At 37.2% G+C, this 21,775-nt stretch overlaps 1 long non-coding RNA gene across 1 annotated transcript in view; it reads right to left on the bottom strand.

Annotated features, from left to right (window-relative positions):
* The window catches only part of LOC124395458, a 124,762-nt gene extending 120,340 nt beyond the window's left edge, over positions 1 to 4,422 (bottom strand). The window contains exon 1 of the long non-coding RNA XR_006927630.1: positions 4,317 to 4,422. This is a non-coding gene — a long non-coding RNA (uncharacterized LOC124395458). The remainder of the gene's footprint in view (positions 1 to 4,316) is intronic.
* Between the last annotated feature and the right edge of the window lie 17,353 nt (positions 4,423 to 21,775).

Raw genomic sequence — 21,775 nt, 5'->3', positions numbered from 1 at the left:
ACATCGAGTGGATACATTTAAACTGGACGATAAGCTACAAAAATCAGGAATGAATAATTTTTAAAGAGGATCCTGAAATGCATCCTACGGAACCTTTGGCATAAGACTAGATTTGTAAAAATTTACCTGAGCATCTGGTATTTAGATTCTGGCACTGATGAAAAAAAGGCCATGCATGACTGCACAGACAGGGAAGCTGAAACAATAAACTGCGACCAAATTAACCTCTGTAATCAACCTTATTATCGGTATAATAAAGAGACGAAGGGCAAAAGGGGCATTTATTAACGATCATCCAATCAAATCGAAGTTAACTGTTAAGGCTTTGAGCATGCTCAGAAACAAGTAAACAACAAAAGCAACAACAACAAAAAGATGGATGTTGGCACGCCCTGTCCTGCGGCAATGACAAAATATGAGCTCCATCCAATTTATTCTTCAGTGTCACCATGATTTGAGGAAAACCGAGCTGTATATTGATTCAGACTGGATTAGTGCTGTAGTTCACAGAATTTGCCAATGCAGCATCATTCAGACCAGATGAAAGGATTACTGATTCAATCGTATCTAGTGAGGCGCTTTGGATGTGAGAAATCGTGATGTAAAGACTGTCCTTATTAGCCTAGAAAGCTGTCATGACCTCATGGTAAACAGCAAATTTTCTTTTACTGTTTATATAAGGAAAAGGCAGGCATTTGCGTGAAATTCCATGATTACGGTGCCATTTAAGTTCCATTCACACATATGTATGTTGTTTAAAGGTCAAAGGCATTTGAAATACAGGTAAAGTGTCTTCAGCAACCAAACAAAAAATGGCCAAGGCTTAGAAAATCATACTTCCCCTGCCCTTGCAGAAAAATTAAACTGTAACAATAATGTAACTCTGTTACACATTTACCCCACTGAAATATTTGGAATGTTAATTGTATATGTTCAACAGGAAGGTTTGAAGATCATTAGTAAAAGAAATCCATCTTAATTTTTCTTCTAGTTATATTGAGACACTGAGTGCGGTAAATATATTCATTTTAAAATGATTAACATTTTTAATGCACTATTTTACGTTTAATGACATTGCTTGAACATCTTTATTGTCTCTAGGTTATGTATGTAACTCTGGTTCCCAGAGGAAACGAGAAGCTGCGTCAACAACTTAGAGGCGGGACATCACCGGCGGAACCCTATCCACACACTTTGTGAAGGTGCGGGGTGCAAGGGCGGACCAAACGGAAGGATCCGATATTGGTTATCTTTGGTACCGAAAGTGAACTTTCTGTATGACGGCAGAAAAAGTAAAAGGTATGCATGAAAGTATGAATCCTTCAGATCTATTGTGACAAACCAGTCTTCGGACCTGATTTAAGACACGACCTGTTTCATGGTCAGCATTATGAACCTGAGCCTCATAAGTGAACGGTTTAGCTGACGTAGATCCAGAATGGGACGCAATCCCCCATCCTTCTTGGAAACTGTGAAGTACCGGCTGTAGAACCCAGGCTCTCTGTCTGATGGAAGAACCAGCTTGATGGCCTCCTTCCTCAAGAGAGTATTTACTTTTTGTTTCTTGACCAGAGCCTGCTCAGGCCCCACCATGGTGGGACACACCCCGTCGAACTGGGGTGGACAAGACCCAAACTGAATCGTATAGCCCCTGCCTACAAAGACACATCTGGCAGGCAGTTCCAGGCTGCTAGACAATTTCTTAAAGGAATTATCTCTTGAGACTGACCTCTGGTGTGCCTAGATCTGGAGCGACACACTGATGCAGCTCTAGGAGCCTCCTGAGAGGCAGCGAGCCCCAAAATTCCGCTGCGTTGCTAGGTGAAGACTGAGAGGGCACTCGCTGGAGATGGCCGTGACCTCAAGCACAGAATGTGGCAGTGTTAACGAGCCAGCTTCCTGAGGGTGCTGGGGTGGGTTGGGCACCATATGCAAACAAGCAACACACCGTGATAAAGCCGGGGCAAGGAGGAACACCCAGCCAGAACGAGTGATTGCTATCCATTATTTTTTCTTAATTTTTTACTGCATCTTACCTTTGGTAGGACAGAGCACTTCCTGAACAAACAGAGGCTAGCGCCAGCTCCACTGCATGCGTGTTTATAGCTTCCTGGTCATGACTTCACCCTGCCTGTGACCAGTGATCAATCAATCCGGTTTGTCTTGAAAGTACAAACAAATTTGTCTAGTTTTGAATTCTAGAACAAGGCTTTAGAAACATAAATAATTGCATTGAGGTTCTGCAGCAGTTCGGGAGGAAGACACGGAATTGCTGCAGAGACAGTTTTTTTTTTTTACCTCACTAAAAGATGCTTGATAGGAATGGGAGGCAGTAAAAACTTTTTGTCACTTTCCAAGAACAGATATTTCATACCATTCAGACATCCACTAGTGGACATACAGGACCCTGATAGTAAAACCCAGAAAAACACCATCCCACTCTATTTCGCTTTCTCCCAAATTCTAGGTACAGTATATATCAAGGTGATGCAAAAAAAAACCTGGGTTTGGCCAAACCGTAAAACCTTTTCACTTTTATAGTGGCACACTTTAAAGATCCTGCACCCCCCTGGAGACATGCTTGTACTTTGCTGACAGTAACAGCACCCAGCATGGTAATGAGCTGATGCACACTTAAGAGCTCATATATACAGGTGCATCTCAATAAATTAGAATATCATTCAAAAAATTTATTGAGTTGCTCCTTTCGCTTTAATCACTGCCTTATTTGCTAATAATCCACATTTGCTTTTCACCCAATTTGTGCAAATCTAAGGAAATAATGTGCTTAAAAAGAGCAGCTATTTTAGTACAGCCATCACACCAATTTATACTCCAAATTAGAATTTTGCCAGATTAGCCAGTTTGCATGATGTATACCAGACATTGTGATGTATGGCTTGTTGGAATATAAAATGTTTGTTTGTGTGCGTGTTGGCACAGGGTAACCTGATAAGCATAAATCCACTATAATACATTTTTGTGAATGATAAACCTTTCTCTCACACACTCGTCCTCTAACTAATTATACCACAATATCTCACTTCATTAGCTCAATAAACAAACAACATCCACAGTCTGCTGCAGTTCTGCGACTGATAAGAACCTGACAATTTGTTTTTATGTCACATGTTAAAAATCAAAGTCCTTTCCTATTTCTTTACTGCATACTAATGAGTATTTACAGTGTTGGCCCTAACTTCAGTCACAGATGTAGAGGATTGTTTGAAAGGGCCAATAGCCATGAGAAGACTTCCAGAGAAGCCTGCAGGGGATTGGGTGATCAAAGACTTGGTCTTCAGGGGGCACGCTGAGAAGTTCACGGCATGACAGAAATGCCTGGGTCTTGACCTCCTGCTTCTCAGTATGCAGTCCAAATGCATTTTTGTTTTGATCAAAGTGCAGCTATCCACCGCAAGACAACAAGTCCTGACCATTGAGAGTGAGAAATGTCATTGATTTTTCTGGGCGAATTTGGAGCCAGACAAATGCCTGGGTGAAAAATCTTAGATTGCTAATAAAAAAAAAAGAGTTTGTCATACAGTAAAAAAAAAAAAAAATCGTTCAAGTATGAACACTGCTTTTGAAAAGAAAATTACTGTTAATGAAAATTATTTCGTTTAATAGCTCTAATCGAACTCGTCAAGCTATTCCTGTCCAAACAGCGGCCTATATGGTGATGGCCTCGACAATTATCCATTATGTGGGATATTACTGCATTATGCATGGCGTAATTCCCATACTCTCATATTTGCAATTTGCACCGCTCTCGATTAGTGGCCTTCTTTTCAGCCGATCAATCACAACGACAGCGTTCCCGCATAGCTTGCTCTCGAAATGATTACACAGCTCGTTTTCCCATCTGTGACTAAAAAAAACACAGACTGAAGGACTTCTAGTTTTCAGCCTTTTTTAACAATTGCATCACTGTCTGTGGGAGTACAGATTCCAAAAGAGCACCAACAAGGCCCTAAATATGTGATGGTTCAGCCAGCGAAGTTTAACTAGTTCCATGAATAAGTAATAAAATACTAAAGCTGGGGAAATAAAGTTGGACTGGAGGTGTGAAAAGTAGATTCCAAATTATGAACACCAGAGAGTGTTAGGGTATTGAAAGTTTTACAGTTTTGTAGTGGTGGACAGTAACCATGTAAATGTTATCTGTTGTGATACTTAAATAGCTTTTTTGTGAATCTGCACTTTACGTTTACTTTTACTTCACTGCATTTCAAAGTCAAATATCTTAATTTTTCCTCAAATACATTTAGCAAAAAAAAATTAATTCCTTTTAATTTATGAGTGGATAAAAACTTAACTGGTCAGGAACTCAGCAAGCCATCAATTAGGGTCTTCTGAGTTGTGGAACTCTCTAGCTCCTTCAGAGTTATTCCTTGGCTCCTCAGTGGCTAATATCCTTTTAACTGGGCCACTGTCTTATAGTGGCTAGCCTGCTCTAAGTAGAGTTTAGTGGTTTATACCATCTTATAATACTACAAGGGGTGTTCAAGTCAAAACGGCCAACAGCGTAAAACCCACAGATATCTACAGCAGTCTTCAAACTCAGTATAGTGATGAGACGCTCATCCGCAGAAGTCTTTGATTAGTGTAAATGTTTCAAAGATTGCCATACGTCCTTCAGTGATGATCCCGATTGTGGTGCTTCTCTGTCCACACCAGTCATTCCTGTGAACATTTAATGCGTATAACGCCTGATCCCGGATAATCGATCCAGAGCCTGTCTTGAAATTGTACGAGAGACTGTTGGAACGGTGAACACAATCATTCACAAACATTAGCATTTTCTATAAGTTAGCACACGCTGGGTATTTAGACAGTTTTCCACTTTAGACTGGTACAGAAGAGTTGAAGTCAGCACAGCGTTCTAGGCTTATTTAGACTTTTAAAGGTTCCAATTTCAAACAAATTCTAGAAACAAATTGCCATTTTGGTAAAACCATCACACCTATTTATAGTTTCTTTATTATCCAGAATTGCTGGCTTGGTCTGATGTGTACCAGGTGTGGTGGTGGTGATGTATGGCTTTTTGAAATTTAAAATTTGTCTTTGTAATGGAAAACAATGTCCTGATAAGTATAAAGCCAATATATTTAAATAAGCTTACTACATGTAGTCCCCAAGTTATGATGGCTTGACTTATGATCTTTCAATCTTACGTTAACGATAGCGATTTGACAAAATTACAAATATTATCCTGTATAATCGATCCCTAATCATTCACAAACATTTGCATTTTTAATAAGTATCAAGTATCAAGACAGTTTTCCACTTTAGACTGATACAGAAGAGTTGAAGTCAGCACAGAGTTGAAGGCCTATTTGGATCTTTAAAGAGTTCCTCGGAGGTCAGCATTTCAGCACAAGTAACGAAGAAGGTTTAGGCGTACTGACAAATCTTTCTATGCCAAATTTTTCCAGGCATTGGTTAAATGCTAGAAAAAGTGTATAAATATAGCAGGTGTAAGTCAAAAATAACTTAAAAGTTTCCACTCCTTGAAATGAGTTTGTTTTATTTTATATATTTGTTTTATTTTTATTTTATTTTAGTTTGTTTTATTTTATTTTATATTTGGACTGCCCCTCGTATAATCATGGGATGTTCGAATTTCTCATCTATACCCTGATAGTTACTTTTTATCCCAGGTTTACCTTAATAAAACAGTGGTTGACCCGATGCTATTAGTTTAGGGGTTATGAAGAGTTCTGTGTCCTTGAATGCATTGAATAAAAGACCTTGGATGCATGTAAAAGGCCAAATATAAGAAATATTTTTGAGCCGAGTTTCACAGGCTGATTAAAAAAAAAAGCTTACCACTCCATTATGACATTTGGTAAATAGTGCTTTTGTTAGCTGTCATTCTGCTTGTGAATCTGCCTGGCTGCACAATTCTTGTTTTCGTTTGACCCTGACCCAACTACAAGATCAGAATATGCGTTTGCTTTTCACCCAATTTCAAACAAATCCTAGAAACAAATTGCACTTGAAAAAATGCAGGATAGCAGCTATTTTGGCAAAACCATCACACCAATTCAGAGTTACTTTATTTGGCAGAATTGCTGGCTTGGTCTGATGTGTACCAGGTGTGGTGGTAAAATTTGTCTGTATGTATGTGTAATGACAAACAATGTCCTGATAAGTATAAAGCCAATATATTTTAAAATGCAAACTACAGGTAGTCCCCAAGTTATGATGGCTTGACTTATGATTACTGTATGCTGTAAAATGTATACATTGCGATAGTGTAAATTGCTCTGTTTTGCTAAAGTATATACTACTCCTTCATTCTGATCACCATTCTTCAAGATTCCTAAATTAGGCTAGACCATGTCTCAACTTCAAGTACAAGATATTTTCAAGTTACAATGGTGGTAAATCGTGGACTACTTGTCTATCCTTTCCCCTGTCTTGCTTTAATATCCTGTTTGCATGATGCAATTCACATGCATCTATAGAGTTCAGCAAATAATGCAGCACTCATGCAGCTGGTTTTAAGTTAGTGTTTCTGAATACATTGACACATGTCTTTGTTTTGGTTCTGTCTCCTCCTGTCATTGCTCTCTTACCTAAACTTGTTTGCAGCGCTATCACACCAATACCCCTAAAACACACCTAAACATCCACACATCTGTACAACCAGTCGTCGCTATTTTCACTGATTTGTTTACATCATTATCTTTGCTAGTCAGCTAAGTCCTTTATCAACTGCTGGTCCGCACTTGCAGCCAAGCAGCTTAGTGAAATAATAGTACAAGATTCATTGCTTGCGCTACTCAAGTAGGGAAAATCATTCAAATGCTAAACAATTTGCACACTGGTTTGGATTGATTATCTCTTCCTTTAGGATTGTTAGTTAAAATTCAGACTACTTCAGCAGTTCAGTTGCTCATTGAAACCAAAGACAAATCACAGCAACATGCTCTAGTAAATTATGCTAAATATAACATACAGTACATGATAAAGTGGTATTGCTGCACTAAGGTAGCAGCACATCAAGATCTAAAAGATGCTAATTCAGCTTTAGTGGCATGTCCTTGGAACGTCCTTGGTAAATATTGTGCTGTGTAATGCAATCGTATGCCGAATAAGCTAGCTAACCCATCAACCCACACACAGTGTAAGGAAATATCTTGATTCTTTTGTGCTACACTGTTCTGTACCTTCCCTCATATTAGTTTTCAGTGGTAAAGCTGCAAATACTTTTGTAATTTTATTTAATTGAATGTTTAAAGGAAGCATTTTTACTTTTACTGAAGTCATATTTTACCGAGTGTACCTCTACTTTAACTCAACTGCATTGTTTGTGTTCTTCAGGCACCACTGTTAGCCACTGGGTTCACATATTCTAAAAAAAATTAATGGTCTACATATATTTAAGTAAATTATTATAGCCAGCTAAAAAATAGCAAAACCAAGACCAGTTTTTGGATGGCGTGTATAGTCAGGGGGTGTAACAAGTGGACTATTTGAATTAATGCATTTGTTTAAAAATGCAACAACAGAAGCAGACAGAATGAACGGCCGTAAATCAATTTTTATTGATTATAACAAATGAGCATCGATAAGCAATTTATAAAAATCCCACTGACTGTGCTTGCAGACAAACTAGTGAAAAACTAGTGTGGATTTGTAAAATATATGTTTTGTGGTGCCCAGTGGTGCAATTTGTCCATTCCTGCAATAAGAAAACCACTGTTTTGTTTGATCACAGTCTGTACCAGAATCCTATTAAAACTATTAAGCAAGTTGTTTCTGATAGATTTTGTCTGGAACTTGAATATATCTTTAGGGCTGACTATGGGATAATTCTTTGTGTGTGTGTGTGTATATGTGTGTGTGTCCATGATGTGTGATCACTTCAGCACTAAACTGCATAGTGCTTGCTAGCAAATTCTCTCTCTCGTGCTACCTCTTTCTATGCACATTGTGCCATCTGTCTGTTTTCACCCAACTGGCCTCTCTCCATGGCCTCTCCATGCCAGCTGCAGTGAGTATCATTAGACTTTCACCTAGCATGGAAAGGCAGAGATGTTGACATTCAGGAGAGTGTGCTTGTCACAGGGCACAGCCAAAGTGTAAACTTGTGGTCAGAAATGTCAATTGTATCAAACTCAGGCTGTAATCCGAAACCGGTAAGCTTTTTTATTGAAGGTGAACCGGGGCTGTAAAACTGAGGCAACATTCATCTCTGAGATATATGTGAATATATGTGCAGATATATGTACATTTCCAGGTCAGGATCTCAGAATAGCTCTTCATAAATCTCTGCTCTCCAATTCAGCCACTGCTCGCAACCTTGGGGTAACTATGGACAATCAGTGGACAATCCTTCTCCTCACATGTTGCTAATGTGACTTGTTCTTGTCATTTCCTTCTCTACATCATCAGAAAGATGCATTTCTGTCAACAAACACTGCCCAGGTGCTTGTTCAGTTTCTTGTCATTTTAGGACTGGACTACTGCAACTTTTTGCTGGCAGGTCTACCTCTAAATGCAATTAGTCCACTAGAAATGACCGAAAACTCAGACTTGTTTTAAACCTAAAAGTTCTCTCACACCACCCCACTGCTGTACTCACTCCACTGGCTTCCAGTAGCTGCATGCATCAGATTCAAAACACTGATGCTTGCCTACAAAGCCAAAAAAGGACCAGCACCCTCTTAGCTCGGAGACCTTATCACTCCTCTAGAACTGCTTGACTGGTACCACCTTCTCTCAGGGTAAGAAGTAAGTATTCTAGCTGTATAAGATGTTAGACATTAAGGAAGGAGAAAAGGATTTATACCGATTTGTCAGGCAGAGGAACCGAGCTGGGAAGGATGTGCTGCAAGTTAGAGCAATAAAGGATGGAGATGGAAATGTGTTGACTAGTGAGGAGAGTGTGTTGAGAAGATGGAGGGAATATTTTCAGCAGCGAGTGAACGAGGAAAATAAGAGAGAGAGAAGGTTGGATGATGTGGAGATGGTGAAGCAGGAAGTGGATAGGATTAATAAGGAGGACGTGAGAGCAGCAATTAAGAGGATAAAGAGTGGAAAGTCGGTTGGACAAGATGGCATACTGGTAGAAGCATGGAGATGTTTAGGAGAGATGGCAGTGGAGTTTTTAACAAGATTGTTTACAAGATTTTGCAAGGTGAGGGGATGCCTGAGGAATGGAGAAGGAGTGTGCTGGTACCAATCTTTAAAAATATGTAAGAAGAAAGTGCAAGCAGGGTGGAGTAGCTGGAGAAGAGTGATAGCAGGAGTGATTTGTGATAGAAGGTTATCTGCAAGAATGAAAGGGAAAGTTTATAGGACTGTGGTGATACCTGTGATGTTGTATGGTTTAGAGACATTGGCATTGAGTAAAAGACAGGAGGTGGAGGTAGCAGAGCTAAAGATGTTGAGGTTTTCGTTGGGAGTGACGACGATGGACAGGATTAGAAATTAGTTTATTAAAGGGACTGCCCATGTAGGATGTTTTGGAGACAAGGTGAGGGTGGTGTGATTGAGATGGTTTGGACATGTGCAGAGGAGGGACATGGAGTATATCGGTAAGAGAATGTTGAGGATGGAGTCACCAGGAAGGAGGAAAAGAGGAAGGCCAAGGAGACGCTTTATGGATGTGGTGAGGGAAGACATCCGCTGTGGCGACCCCTAATGGGAGAAGCGAAAAGAAGAAGAAGAAGAAAAAGAAGAAGAGGTGTATGTAATTTTTATCCACTAGATTTTAATTGATAATGACCATTAACAATTACATTTTGCACCTCTGTTGAATCTGTCATTAAGGCTTAACACGCCTCTATCTGCATATGCCTGCGAGCAACTTATTATCACTGCTGGCCTCATTTTCAATCCAAAATGAGCTCAAATATATTCCCCAAACTTTGAGACCCAGCTTTTGTTAAAGTTGAAGAAATATATTGTACCACTTCAGGAATAAGAGGTGAATCAAATTACAACCAGCTCTGAATATATGTTTAATTTATCTCAAATTATTTACTTTCATTTGATTTGTCTACTGAATACTAATAGTCGTTCAACTTTGTGACATGATACTGTAATTATATTTGAAAATTGAAGATACCTTTTTACCATTTTACTCCTTTTTCTTATCTTAGTTTCATTGTGGCATGTTGAAGTGTACAATTTAATTTGTATTTTAGAAAAATAAAACTTTACAAATCTTTTCCATAACAGGTATCTTGGTGTTACAGATTAGTGCATCTTTGAGCCTACGTTCAATATGAGGCAAAGTACTCTAAATTCAATTCAGATCCTTTTAGACTTTTACTCAAGTCATATTAGAATTGGTGACTTGTAATGGAAAGGTTTTGTATTAAGGTATCTAACGTATAATCTTTAGGTAATCTTTACACCTTTGCTCATTAGACACATCCAGTCTGAAACATGAGGGCTGGATGAAGCTCTAAATAGAGAGGATGTTTTTTTAATTTTTGACATTTATTTTCCACTCATAAACAGCTTTTTGAACCAAAAGAGTTTGCAATCAATACCAGTATGAGCCACTGATAGGAAAATGTCTGGTGAATCTTTGTGTTGTTTTTGATAAGCTTTCCTAATCCTCTCCAACAGTTTTAGTTCCTGTGTGTCTCTCCAGGTCCCCACAAAGGGGCCAGATTAGGATTAAAAAGGATGATTTTGAAGAAAAAAAACGTTTGCACCATCTATATTACTGACCACAGGCAACGTTCCGAGCACATCACACACTTTCAGTTCGGGGCTAGGCTATTCCTAACCTTTTGCTGCAGCATTTTGTCCAGCCCATAATTCATATCTTAGCCCTCAGAGAAGGAGTTCTGCAAACATTACATGACCTTTCCTGCTATTAAAAAAAAAAAAATGCAGCTATGTTTTATGTCAAGGTCCAGAGTCTTATTGTCAAAATCAGTGAAAAGATTTCTACCATGAATGGTACCTCCTGTCATAATTCCAGAAGCGCAGTAATTGATTTTCTTTTTTACTGTTCTTTTTTAGTTGAGCAACTAACCTTGAAAATACAGTATGTAGAACATGATGAAAATAGGCACTCAAGCCACCTTGTCATGTAACAGTCGAGTGTGGAATTTCGTTATTTACAGTACTAAGTTTTAAACAAAAAGACAAAGAAACAAAACACGCAATAACTATGCAAGAAAACAAGATAACCATAACCTGAGTTGTGGGAAGCAAACAAACACAGACAACCACGGAAAACATACAAACAACAACAACGGAGGTGCAGTGGCTGATTAAAAGTATAGCCCAGTGTCTTTTATTGCATAATCCTGACAGACATCCTCAGCACACATAAATTATGTGTGAAAGAAAACCTGCTTAAAAAAAAAAAAAAAATCTGTCTGCCTGTCCGTCCATCTGTCCGTCTGTCTGTATATATATCTTTTTATTTATTTAAATTCAAATTCCAAATACAAATTTTATGTCTCATACGCATTCATACAGAGTACGACATGTAAATTGCCTTTTACGACTTTCCATTATTTAAATAGAAATAGAATGAATATATATAGAAGAATTAGGCAATAAAGGATTGATGTGTATTGTATATGACATAGATATTGACAGAAGTCCAGTTTTTAAAGTGTCGCAGTGTGATCGTTGCTAAAATGTCCATGTGCTGATATTAAAGGGACACTGTGCTGTGCTGTCCAATGTTTAAGTGACTGTTGTGCAATTGTGTAAATGTGTGCGAAGGAAGGAAAACTAAATCCAGTACGAGAAAGTCCAGGTGCTAGGTGTTTCTCTGGTTTTAAATTTCGAATAGCCTTCGGGACGAAACTCCTTCTCAATTCTCTCAACAGAGAAAAGAGTTTATTGTTGGGACGGTTGCCTTTAATAGCTTCCTGGTCCAGCACTGCTTGCTGCAAATGTCCTGCAGGTCAGGGAGCTCGCTGACCGCACCACCATCTGGAGGGCTCACCTGTGCCGCATGGTGCTGTTCTTGAACCAGGAAGTGATGCTACCTGTCAGGACCCTTAATTGTCCCAGATGGTACAGATGCTGCCAGGCCTTCTTCAACAGGGTGTTGATGTCATAAGACCAAGACAGGTCCTGTGTGATGTGAACACCTAGGTACCAGAAACTACCACTCTCTCCACTGGGGTCCCGTTGATCTTTATTGGTTGGTATGACGTCTGGATATCGTGCTGATGTCCATTATTAACTCCTTATTCTTGCGGACATTTAGGAGAAGATTGTTCTCTTGACACTATCTCTCCAGGTTTTTAATCTCCTGTAGATTGGCCGTCTTGTCGTTGTATCTTATCTATCCACCACAAGAGCTTCGCCTGCAAATTTGATGATGTTGGTGGAGTCGGAAGAGGCCACACAGTTATGTGTGTACATTGACTACAGCATGGGACTCAGAACACAACCCTGAGGAGCTCCAGTCCTGAGGGTGAGGGAAAATGAGGTATGTTTGACCACTCGTGCAGCTTGTGGTCTTTCTGTCATGAAGTTGAAGATCCATTGACACAGGAGTTCCAGATCCTCCAACTTAGTATGAAGGAAATTATGGTCTTAAATGCTGAACTGTAGTTTACAAACAGCATTTTCAAATATTTTCCTTTCCTGTAGCCCCGGTGGCTCATTGTTATGTGGAGAAGATGTGTAAAGCGTCCTCAGTAGAGCGATTTTGTGGTAAGTGAACTGTAGTGGATCCAAAGTGTCTGGTAGTGTAGCAGTGATGAAGTTTCTGACCAGTGTTTCAAAGCACTTTATCACTACTGAGGTCAGAGCTACATGGCGGTAGTCATGGGGGCAGGCAGGCTGGGGTTTCTTTGGGACAGGAACAATGGTGGACTTTTTGAAGCATGAGGGGGCTACAGACTGTTCCAGGGAGAGTTTGAATATCTCGATGAACATGGGTGCTAGCTGGTGATGCCGTCTGGTCCTGCTGCCTTCATGGTATTCACTCTCATAAATGTCCTCCTAGGTGCACCCTCAAAGCAAGCATAAAAGGTGTTTAACTCGTCTGCCAGAGAAGGGTCAACATTCCCCATTTTGGAAGGCGGTATTTTTTTGTCTGTCTGTCTGTCTGTTTGTTTTTCTGTCTATCTAATTTATTATCGTTAAATAGGATAAAGCGCTATCTTTCCCTGACATGCAAACAGACCAGTTCTCAGCTTCTAAATGACCTGCTTTACATAACAAAATGAGTACACACTTTTCTTCAGTTAGCGATCCAGATAATGCAATGCAATTGCCTTACAATGTTACACTAACCTTGCCTAATGCACCATTAATAAAGAAACATTTTCATTCGCTGCAGGCCGAACGACCTCACGCTAAATAAATCATACAGATGATTTTGTGCATTCGCTTGTTGTGAATAGAAAAGCAGTCAGCTCAGAAATTACTCTCACCCATTCCGAGAATTATGACAGAATGTAAATACTGTAACTTATGCATAGTCCATATTTTATTTCTATTAATTTAGTAATTCCATTTCTATTTTGATAGCAAATTTATTTTATTTTATTTTACAGACCAGAATGTCACAGACCAGTTGTTAATTCTTATTTCATTGTAGATAGTAGTGTGTGTGGTTGTGTACAGTCAGTGGACAATGGTGATTTAATGGTTAGGGCACTAGTTTACTGTTTAGAAGTAACCCAGTGCCACTGGTCCTTAACCTTTTTCTGCCCCAGGGGCACTTTACCATAACTGACCCTGCACTCGGCTTCAAGCTGGGAATTGTGAAGAAAAGAATTTCCCCATGCTTTAATGTTTATGTGACAATTAAAGACTGCGGGTTGTTAGGTTGTCGGTTATGTATTTGAAAAACAGATTTTAATTTTATTTAATATTACACATATAGAAGTGGCTTATTAGTTCTTAGAAATTAATAGTTTGTGAATCCTGGGAGGTGTTTATAAACCAATCCTACCTGTAGATGTGTCTTCAATGGCCTATAACACACATCCAAACAAGCAAAAGAAAAATTGCATTACACAAACTTAGTAGTTTGCTAGGAATATGAATTTTGGCTTTGAATCTTGTAAACCTGTTAGTCTTAATTAAAGTATGCAAGCCACCTACAGTTGTGAAGATTTTTTTGGCATTACGTGAAAACTTTTAATGCTGTTGTTATCTCCACAGGAGACTCCGCTAACTATACAGCATCAACCCATGTGAAAAAAATAAAATGTATAATTAACTGCATGTGCTAGTTATTTCTGCTTGTTTTCAGGTAGGGTGCTAATAATTGCAAAGTTAAAACAGGGTATTTTTTCCTCTACAGCGTATTATTACTAAAGAAAGCTGAAAAAGAAGGCAGTAAAAGTAATTTGTTGGACAATAAACCTTAAAACTATTTTTGGCGGGCTGTCTAAAGTAAACTGTGTATCTTTAGAGATTTTGGCAGAAATATTTTTACCAAATTGCTTTTGGATCACATTCATCTAAAAACGAGAGATGCATTATTTAGACATATTGGCTGTATGTTGAGTTATTTATAGGGGACAGGTAATCTATACTTCTATACAATCTGCACATTGACTACTCTAAAATATATCTATAATATATATTAATATTCTGTATTATTGTCCCTTAAGAAGATATTCTAAAATGGTTGCTTACTTTTGTGAGATACTGTATGTATACTGGCAGTTCTATTTTGTGTTTTGTGTATCTGTCTTGTGTTGTAAAATTATATATATTTTATATATATATATATATATATATATATATATATATATAATTTTTTATTTTTTTTTATTTTCAAATGGCACCAAGCTTGCCAGTCATTTGCTTTAAATCTTACAGTACTCATACTCAAATGAATTTTACAGTATGCTACTGTAATAATACTGGATGCTTGTTAAAAAAAAAAAAAAAAATGGTTGCATACTTAATCTTTATGTCTCTTCTCTTACATATATTGTTGATGTAGTTCCATTGTAAATGTAATCAGTATGTGGTATAATAACAGTAATAAACTGTAAATTTAATATTAGGGGTGTGCAGCAAAGCCAGTATCTGGCAGCAAGTACTGGAGTTTTTTCTACAGTTTGCATGGTGCAAGCTGGGGATGTACCTGAAGTCAAACACCCTTCTTAGAAAGCATATATAATGTATTCAAAGTCACTCTCTATGTGAATGAGTGTAAAATCTATGATTACAATGAGCACCGCATGATCTCCTATTCGCCTTCCCATGTCTTTCCGTCTCTCAGAGCTGTCCATCAGTAAAATAAACAAAAATACATATTTCTACCATTTTATTTGTACTTGCACAATGTTATCCATGATGTGTTTCTCTGCATTCTGTCCTAGAGCTGGTAAACATGTAACTTTTAATGTGTGGGAGTGTGAGGTTTCTGACTATAAAAAAAAACTGTTTTTAATTTTATGTAACACTTTAATTAGTTTTAATTAGAAGATATATACGGAAATGTTAATTATAATAAAACCAAAAAATTTACAGGGTATACATTTTTAATGAAAATTATGAAGGGAATAGAACATTACATTTAAAACAGACATCTTGTGTAATTTGACGATCGTTTGGTTTAAGCCCCGCCCACTTCTGGGTTTATCAGAATACATAAGCGAATACAAATATTTTTTACATGGCTAAAGGGCAGTTTATTATTGTTATTATACTACATACTAAGATTACCTTTGGAACTACATCAACATTATATCTACAAAAAAGAAACATAAAGATTAAGTATGTAACCGACCATTTCTTTTGGCACTAACTGAAAAAAATCTTCTTTTAGGTCTACAGTGGAAAACACATGGGCGAGGTGCATCATTTTGCAAGAACTTTATGGAAAAATGTAGTGAAATACACTGTAAAAACATTTGCTAAACATTTACAAACACATTTGTGACATTACTTACATTTATCATATTCATACAACTGAGCATTTGAGGGTTAAGAGCCTTGCTCAAGGGTCCCAGGAGTTTGGCTTAAAATTAAATTCTAGTTTTTAAACAAGCTTTTCTTAATTAAATTTTACCATACCGAAGTAATTATACCTATTTAATCAAATAAAGCGTATAAAAGAGAGTCAAAACCCAAAATTATAAAAGCACAATAATGCACAAGTCACAAACTAAAAGGATAAAAAAAAAAACAGATACAGAATAACTTTAATTCCAAAATTAATATTAAATTAATTTTAAACCCTATTGATATAAAATAATATAATAAAAAGCCAAGAATTACTCCTTCACACTACAGTCACAGAATGCAAAGTGAATTGGATGGAATAAGAGTGCTACAGCTTTGTTAGCTTAGTCATGCTTATACATGATGATAGTAAGCAATAATATTTCCTGTATGTAGTGAAGTCTGTGAACTGTATTCTAATTAAGGAGTGGGGCACAGGAATGCTGAAGTAGTAATATAAATAAAATATTGTATATGCTACTAATTAATCATTTCTAATTGTAAGGTTGGATGCACATCAAAGTAATATCGGCTAGAAAATGAGCTTGAAAAAGTTTAGCAAAGCATGCAAAACAGTGCAAAATATTGCAAATAGTTCAGAAAAAGAGACAAAATGTACAATGTATGCAATTTAAGCGCATTTATTTATTTCATTATTAATTAATTCATTCATTTGTTTATGCATGTATTTATTTTTTCATTTTTAACAACTTACATGTGATTGTTTCTGGATCTCAGGCAGCTCTGAAGTGCGGAAATTTGCTATCATTAGAAATTAATTTTCTTGCTGTTTTCATCAATTTTGTGATGTTTTCTAGAGAAATCATTAGAAACTGGTTCAAAACACAAGTCACGCAATTAAAAGGTTAGATTTTGGTTGTCATGGTAACATGACAATCAACTCTGCACATGTATGACCGTTTGCTGTTGATCAGATCCAAATAATGGATTTGCAATCAGAGTGAATCAATTGAATCAAATGTAGAATGAAATCCTTGTATGAAAACACAGTCATTGTTATTTGAAGAAAGAATTTGCTGATAGGAATGAAAGTGTCCACCATATTTGTTTGTAATATGGATTAGAATGACTTTCAGTATGTAAGTTCGTTATACATATCATGTATTATGAAGGTTGGCCTTAGAAAATGAAGAAGTAGTTTTAAAACTACACATTTATAGTTTAGGTCTTAGCAATACAGTTAACAGCTTTTATCGCTTTTTATTTAGTATTGGGACACCCGACAGTCAAATGTGGTTGTTCCCCAAACTGTTACCACAATGTTGAAGGCAAACAATTGTATAGGCAATTTTTGGATGCAGCAGCATTAAATCCTGCCTTTACTTAACCAGGAGACCCAAATCTGTTCCAAAATGGCATTGCCTCAATGCAGTCTATGAAAATATAATTGACATGGATTGGAGTAGATCTTGAATAACCTGCTATAGAGCTCTGACCCCAACCAAATTAGAGTGTTGGCCTCCTTACTCTACATCAGTACCGGACTTTAATAACACCCTTGTGGCTGAATGAGCCCAAATCTCCACAAGCACACTCCAACGTCTAGTGAAACTTCTTTCCACAGTAGTGGAGGTTATTATAACAGTAAATAGAGGCTAAATGTGGAATAGGATGTTCGAATAGCACAATTGAATCTTATTGTCAGGTGTCCACAAACATTTGTCCATACAGTGTGTATATCTTTACTTCACCACTGCTCCATTCCGATGTGTTTAAGCAAGCAGTTGATCACCACGTTAAACCTGCTTCAGAAAAAAAGAGCAGGTGGATGTTTGGATGGAACTTTTCCATGATGGGTAATGGAGCGTGAGTGGACAACACTTTGTCGAGCTCAGACAGCCGAGGTACATGTTTACAAATAGAGCACAGCACAAGCGTGCATTATTATAGCAGCCTTATTATATTTAAAAAAATTAAAAAAAAAGGAAAGAAAAATGATCCGTCCAATGGTTATTAATACTTGACCTTTAAAAGAGGTTTTACACTTGAGTGGGTTTCAAATGAGCACTGCCGCACCAGCATGGGCGGCTTGCTACAGGCCGCTAAAGTACTGCTGATTCCTTGAAAGTAATATTGAATAATAATATTTCAGGCTAGCTTTATTTATTTATTTATTTATTGTTATTCCCACTTAGTCCATCTGATTCCGCATTCCCAACACACCATACCGATCCGAACAACCTGCAGTTGTGGTTCCCAGAACACACCTTTTATGGCAAGGAAAAAAGAAAAAAAAACGAACAGGTGTTCTGTAAAAAAACAAGGTTTGTTATTATTTCTTTTGTCTTTTTAGAAGTCATCAACACTTCTACTCATTCCAATAAAATAGCAGAGTTACACAATGACAGGTTCATTCAGGCTTCTGTTTACGTCTTGGATGGTGGATTGAAGGCAAGCTGAGAGAGATTAATTCCCTTGACATGGGAACTCATCAGGGAGTATAATTGGATGTCTAGCTGTAATTCTCATATACAGGTTACTGCACTCACGGCTGCCTGCATTACGAGCGATTGGATGTCTGCACATCCTGCATGAACTAGACAACAGAAAATATGGAAAAGAAAAAAAAAAGAAATGAAAAAAAAGAAAGTGTATTGGATTTTGAATTGTAGTTCTAAATTGCAAAATGAAATAAGAGTCTGGAGATAAAAACCAGCTCTGCTTTCACCACTACTAACACTATGTTGGTATATAGATTATTACATCCATATATATATATATATATATATATATATATATATATATATATATATATATATATATATATATATATATATATATATATAAATAAATAAATGGAAAGAATAAAACATGTTGAGGTGTGCTGTTACTAGAAAATAATCAATGACAAGGTGATGTGAGTTTCATTTCTCATAACAAAATATCCTTAAAGTTTTTTTTATATTTCTTGTACCACAGAAATTGTCTTGATGAAAAATCTTATCGTGTAATAAAGAAGTTTTTATAATGAAAAACTTTACTTTCATTGCAAAGTGCAGCGAGAAATGCTGAAAATGTCATCTAGCATCAGGATTTGGGACTCGCTGAAATTTCATGTCTTAATCACATGTCACTGATCACATACCCTTGGTTTCTGTTTTGCTGTTAATGAGCATGAAGTCAAACCTTGCATTTCGGTCTTGCATTTGTTGTGGTTGTCCTCGTTCATGTTGATGCTTGTGTTTGGGTTTCTTGTTTTTGCAATTAGTGATTTTTACATTTGTATTTGTACTTAAATAAAAAATATCTGAATTTGTGTAGCATCAATAGATGTATTGTAACACCATAATAAATAGGTGGAATATTATATGTGTAAGATATATATATATATACCTTTTAAATATTCATAAAATTCATAAAATTTAAATTTGAAATTAGAATTTAAATAAATAGACAGACAGGCAGACAGACAGACAGACAGACAGACAGACAGACAGATAGACAGACAGACAGACAGACAGACAGACAGACAGACAGACAGACAGATAGATAGATAGATAGATAGATAGATAGATAGATAGATAGATAGATAGATATAGATAGATAGATAGATAGATAGATAGATAGATAGATAGATAGATAGATAGATAGATAGATAGATAGATAGATAGATAGATAGATAGATAGATAGATAGATTCATACATACATACATACATACATACATACATACATACATACATACATACACAGATGCTATATGCAGAAATCTACCATGGTGAAGGGGATCACTGGCTGGCAGTTGGGTGCTAATGATGTGTTGGGCAGATTTCAAAACCCTTTACTGAGCTTTTCTTTTAGACGCTGTGAAGCTGCCATAATACACTGTTTGTACACAGGGTGCTCTCAACAGTACAGCAATAAAATCTTGATAAGATCTAGAAAGACAAATGAGAATTTAGAACTCCTCTTAAGATATACAGATGCTCTTGAACCTTTCTAACCATAATTAAAGAATGAATGTGCCAGGACAGATCTTTGGGCATGTGGGCAACCAGGAACTTAAAGCGAAGACGCACTTCACTTTCGTCTCATTGATGTAAATTTGAGTGTCTTCACAATGAGCTCTTTGATCTTTCTGGTGTTGAGGGTGAGCATTTTTTTTGTGCACCATGGTGCCAGGATCTTTTTCCATTGTTTCTTGTATGCCCTACTACAGAGGCTTAAATACATGAAGCAGAGTGGTGTTTAGGAATTGGAAATAGTCCAGTCTTGTAGATTGTAGGTTTTTTGGTTGAAAATCCAACATCACATGAAAATCACAATGAAAATCACAAGGCGATTCGATTATTGAGGGTGACAGTGTTGAATGTAGAACTAAAGTCAGTAGTGACACTGGAAACTCCTTCCATAAATATGTAATAACCATAAAATCTAAATCTTTAAACTACCCACAAATATATTTTTCTTTGTTGCTTTGCAGACTTTTGTGTTCAGTGTATTATTAGCTATTAATAATGAAAGCCTTCGCCATACACATAACTGTGAATTAGCGGTTACTATAGAAACGATAACAGAGCGAGAATATTATTAAAATCAGCTGTAACTACTGACAGCTGCTGTTATAGAAAATGTATTAACGTTGAAAACACCACAATGATATAAAGAACAAATATATATTTATACATAATCACTAATATACAACAGACAAAACAACAAGCGCACCAAAGAATAAAGCAAGCGAGTGCGAGTGTATCATCTCACTCTCGCTTCCTTCCATCCCGTGTGAAAAATTACACCACGAAATGACACCCGGCTCCATTTTTTTAGCAGTGATGGGTTGGCAGTGACACGTTGTCAGTTTGAGTATGATGACAGCAAAGGTTGAGTGGCGGATTTGCGATGCCCTTGCGTGCCGGTGTCTATCCTGTGCTTCGCTTGTGCAGCTCGGGATTCCACGGGCCTGAATGCTTTTTCAACCCTCTGAATCATGCGAAAATTATAGCAACAAAAACAACAACATGTGGGATCAATTGGATGAAAGCCTAGCACCATCGTTTAAGTGTATTGATTAGAGTGCGTAGGATGGCAGCCTGTCCAGTTAAGGGCTTTGAAAAACAAGAGTTTCATTTCAAGTTTCAAGTTCAAGTTTATTTATAAAGCGCTTTTCACAATGGACATTGTTTTAATGCAGCTTTATAAACCATAAGAATTATAGAAATTTATTTTAATAGAAGTAAATTATGTGTTTATTTCTGATGAGGAACCTGGAGTGACTGTGGCAAGGAAAAACTCCTCCTTTAGATGGTATGAGGACGAAACCTTTAGAGGAACCAGACTCAAAAGGGGAACCCATACTCATTTGGTTGATATCAAGAGTGTGATTAATAATCTTAAAACCAATACAAAACACCAGAGAGTGAAAACTACCAGGAGCACCGGAGAGTGTGTTTATAAGTAATGTCCTTTCTACAGTCTGTTACAGTCAGTTGACGTTGTGAACTAGGAGCTACTGGCTCAACATCTGAGATCATCATAGATCCCACATCAACTCCTCCATACCAGAGCCTTTAAATGTTCAAAGAAGTCCAATGTCAAAACTCTCTATATAGTGGGATCCAAAGGGCGCTCATTAATCTCTAGATGCTTCGGGAAGTTTGTGGGGTCGCATCTACTTTTGAAGGTCCATAACCTTTATGAGGTGGGACACAACGGTGGAAAGTTTTAATCTTTCTATTGTGTGCACTGACTAGGTTGCAATATATGTATATGTCCCCAGAATGCACCACATTCTACAAGGTTTACAAATCTAAAACACCTGGATTCTACACTATGTCACCTCTTCATTAGATTTGTATGCCCTTTTTGACCATTCCTTTCCACATTTATCCCTAATTTCTG

Source organism: Silurus meridionalis, chromosome 13 (genome assembly GCF_014805685.1).
Source record: "Silurus meridionalis isolate SWU-2019-XX chromosome 13, ASM1480568v1, whole genome shotgun sequence".
Taxonomy (NCBI): Eukaryota; Metazoa; Chordata; class Actinopteri; order Siluriformes; family Siluridae; genus Silurus; species Silurus meridionalis.
The sequence above is the reverse complement of the archived record's forward strand: the minus strand, read 5'-3'. Positions and strand labels throughout refer to the sequence as shown.